This window comes from Triticum aestivum, chromosome 3B (genome assembly GCF_018294505.1).
Source record: "Triticum aestivum cultivar Chinese Spring chromosome 3B, IWGSC CS RefSeq v2.1, whole genome shotgun sequence".
Lineage (NCBI taxonomy): Eukaryota > Viridiplantae > Streptophyta > Magnoliopsida > Poales > Poaceae > Triticum > Triticum aestivum.
The window spans coordinates 387,134,212-387,138,450 of record NC_057801.1 but is presented as its reverse complement, the minus strand read 5'-3'; the positions used below and the strand labels follow the sequence as shown (position 1 = coordinate 387,138,450).

Below are 4,239 nucleotides of genomic sequence, written 5' to 3'. Positions count from 1 at the left end.
AGAAGACCTCCTGGCCATGAGGCTTATCCAGGGGATGTTTTTTATTTGCATTCACGCCTTTTAGAAAGAGCCACGAAATTAAATTCTCTTTTAGGCGAAGGAAGTATGACCGCTTTACCAATAGTTGAAACTCAATCTAGAGATGTTTCCGCCTATATTCCTACTAATGTAATCTCCATTACAGATGGACAAATATTCTTATATGCGGATCTATTCCATGCCAGAATTCGACCCGCTATTAATGTGGGTATTTCTGTTTCCAGAGTAGGATCCGCGGCTCAAATTAATGCCATGAAACAAGTAGCTGGCAAATCCAAATTGGAACTAGCTCAATTCACAGAGTGACAAGTCTATCATTCACCTATGCTCTTGGTAAAACAAGTCATAATCAATTGTCAAGGGGTTGACGATTAAGGGAATTGCTTAAATAATCCTAGGCAAATCCTCTCCCAGTGCAAGAGCAGATAGCTGTATTTATACCGGAACACGAGGATATCTTGATTCGTTAGAAATTGAACAGGTAAAGAAATAGTTCAATCACCCTAGAATCATCGAAATCCCCTCGAAATGGAGAGCAGCGCAAGTCTCACACTCTTTCTCTCATTCTCTATCCTCTGTCTTTTAGATTTTCCCCTTGTAGCTGATACAGTGAAATATTATTATGTAAGGGAGCTGATCCATATGATTCAATGGTGAATTCTGATTTCCCGATAGACTGAACCAAAGGAGAAGAATAGAATAATTCACTGGTGCAGGCGGAGCTGCAAACCTTCGTAGAAAAGGGAGAAAACCTGGAAAAAATCTGGAAGTCTTGGCTGTATGACAAATGCTCAAATAATTGAGATGCGTATTCAGATCCAAATGATCAAGAAAGGATCCCAGACTGCTCAAGATAATCTGCGCAGGATCAAATTCCAGTCTGATAAACTTGCAGCAGCAGGAGAACCTGTGACAGACAATGATCTTGTCTTGTACACACTTGGTGGATTAGGCAGAGACAGCCACTGATCAGATTCAGCTGACCTCAGAGGGGACTGAGATGGTGGAGAATAGCCACCAAGGAGAGTGGCAGAAGACATCATATCCAAGGACCAAGAGAGCTGCAAAAAAGATGAAATGTAAGTCACCAGTCAAAGCCATGAGGAAGAGCTCAAGGATTCTGGACACTGGGCTGACCATCTAGGAGAAGGCGACACAGAGGGTATTACAAAAGAATCTGGAAGGTAATCCCTCTTGCTCCAAAAATGCTTTAGCTATCCTAAATGCTATCCCTAATACATATTATTATGAAATTGCTTCCAAAAAGTAATATTACACTAAAAGGATCCAATGAAGAACCGGGGGATAGCTTATATCCAGTCCTTCTCTATGAGTTGCCGAATAGACTTATTCACAGCCATACACTGTCTTATTTAAAAGAGTCCCCTGTCTCGTGAACGATCGAACTTGGTAAACTTTGAAATAATTGTTTAGATAGCATTAGCCGCTTTTCTTCCTTTTCTGTGCCAGTCTTTCAAGTTCTCACCCTCCCAGAAAACAAGGGAAAGTCTTCTTACTAGCTAGCTTTTATATCTCGCGAATAGGGAGTTAAGGAGTGTAACTATAACCTATTTGTCACAAAGTTCAATACACTCTAGAGGAGGTAAATGAATGGATACGGGTACGCCTGGTTGAAGCAGCCGCTACACTTCTATGGGTTGTTCCAACCTCTGCTAGTGGCTGGTTTTTCATTTCTACAACAGGTACTTGGTTCAAAAAAAGCTTATGAGTTGAGTCCGTCCTCAGCTACGGATTGGGGGCAGCATTCTCAGATTACTTGACTTGTTGCTAGCTTAGAGGAGATAAAAAATCCCGCTTTCATTTACCTTTAAGTCTGAGAGAAGTCGTTTTCTTTCTATTAAAAGATCACAAATCAGAGGGGTGATCAGTCCTCTTTCAATCCTTCATCTTCTTATGAGTAGCCGCCACAGGGGTCCTCAGTCTGAATCCTCCACTAGCATTGGACCAATAATCAGTCTAGCTCTCGCTCTTACCCAATTTCCTTATCCTCTCAGGGCAAGGTCGGAGTAGTAGGAAAATATAGTTTCTTTTTTTGCATGCGGACCCGCTTGTCAGACTGAAGAAATTGAAGCTAAATTAAAATCTTAACCTACTTGCTTACAGGATCCTTAAGAAACTGTGGACTTTTGCACCTTTCTGTCTAGCTTGAGTTATCTTTTAGTTCTCTCGCCTCGACAAAGTGGATAGGAAAGAGTCTTGCTTCCATTCCACTAGCCAAGAATAAGGAGAGTGACTTTCTCTTTTGAACCTCTTAAGATGACCCGAAAAACAAGTGGTACACCCCTCAGAGATATAGGGACCGCCATGCTCGTCCACTTTCTTGATAAACGACTCGATGCATTTCTCTTCCTTCCGCTGAGACTGAGACATATCAAAAAGATCTATTACTAAACGGAGAATGGGATCATCCTGTGGTTACCGGATGATGGGAATAACTAAGCATAAATTCGGAAATGAGCACGAAATGTCTATAAATGAATTTTGTCATTATTCATTATTTCCGGTCTTTTCGTTGCATTTACATACAACAAGAAACAACCACCAGCGTTTGGTGCAGCACTTGCATTTTGGTGCATTCTTCTTCCTTTCCTTGGTCTTTCGTTCCGTCATATTCCAAATAACTTATCTAATTACAACGTATTAACCGCTAATGCACCTTTTTTTATCAAATCTCAGGGACATGGTCTAATCATGAGGGTAGTATTTTATCATGGTGTTGGATCCCCAGTTTTTATGGATTCCTTTTTTGTTACCGGGGTCGACCCCAAAGCCATAATGTCTCAAAACGAAGAGGTTGTAGAGAAACTTTGATTTTTTCCTTTGTCTCGAACTTCGTGAAGAACTCCATTCTATCTCTCCAACAAAAAAGTTGGGCTGCGCCCTAGTTGTACACTCCCTTCATTTGGAGAACCCTTGTTGATTCTGAACTTAGTTCGCAAAGTAAGCGTCCTTTTAACAGGCCAGCCCTTTTTAATGTGCCGCTTGACCCTGTTTTGAAAGTGAGCTTTGCTCTTCTGGGCGCTGGGCGCTCCTGTGCTTTGCGAGAAGGAAAAAGGACTAATCTTTTGTTACATCTGGCACGAGATGAAAAAGAGAGAGCTTCATCTATCGATGAACAGCAGATTGACAGAGCTCTTGGCATTGCTTTGTTTTTCTCTCCTTTCCTATCAGTGAGTTCCGATCCTTTTGTTTGAATTTTTTTGTTCGTACCAAACCGCTTGCAGAATCAAATCCAGTTCCACAAGATCCTATATCAGCTATACATCCTCCTTGCATTTATGCCGGAGATGTCGCCAGTGCTATGGGCTTTGGGTTATGTAGATCAAAAATGATGAATGGGATTGTGGCACTCACTCGCCGCCAATGCAGAAGGATGCCGCCGAAAAGAATGGAACGCTACTTCGCTCTGCTGGATGCGTCGGAACCCATATAAGAAGCTCGCTCTTTACCCGATCATTCAAACATTTTGTGGGCGGCGCGCCTGCTCCATTGTTGCGTAGCAATAGAAGCCTGCTCATGCAGCTTCGGTGGCGCTTTTTCGCCTTCTCTTCACTTTGGACAGGAGCGCTAATGGACACGGGGAGGGAGCAGGCGAAGCGTGTCGTTCGTAATGGAAAGAAAGACACCACTACTTCGGCTCTTTGTTGGACCGCCGGCGCGAACACGGTGGTCTCTGACCAGGACCAGGAACCAATTCGAATTTGGATCTTGACATGTCGATTGTTTTCCTAAATTCAAATAAAATAGCAAAAACACCAAAATAAAACTTATTTGATTTTTTTATTAAATCCTCAATATTTTCTTTATTTTGGGAAAGTCATTTTATTCCCTCTCTCATAATTTATAATTTGAAATAATTGAAGATAAAATAAATAAAATCAAATGATCCTATTTTCCAAATTTGAGAAAACTTAGATATGAAATTTACGAAATCCCCAACTCTCTCCGTGGGTCCTTGAGTTGCGTAGAATTTCTAGGATCGAGGCAAAATGCAATAAAAATATGAGATGCAATGATGATCTATTGTATAACATTCCAAATTGAAAATTTGGGATGTTACATGCATTCATTGCACTCTGGAATGTGGGGCTTGGCTGATGTGATGGAGGGGTATCAGTAGATACTTGCAAAGATCAAATCAAGCAGAAGAAACAAGGAAGTTAACTCTGTGCCATCGGC

At 41.4% G+C, this 4,239-nt stretch overlaps 1 pseudogene; it reads right to left on the bottom strand.

The window, feature by feature from the left end:
• Positions 1-887: 887 nt before the first annotated feature.
• LOC123067511 (uncharacterized) lies at positions 888-3,336 on the bottom strand (annotated as a pseudogene).
• Between the last annotated feature and the right edge of the window lie 903 nt (positions 3,337-4,239).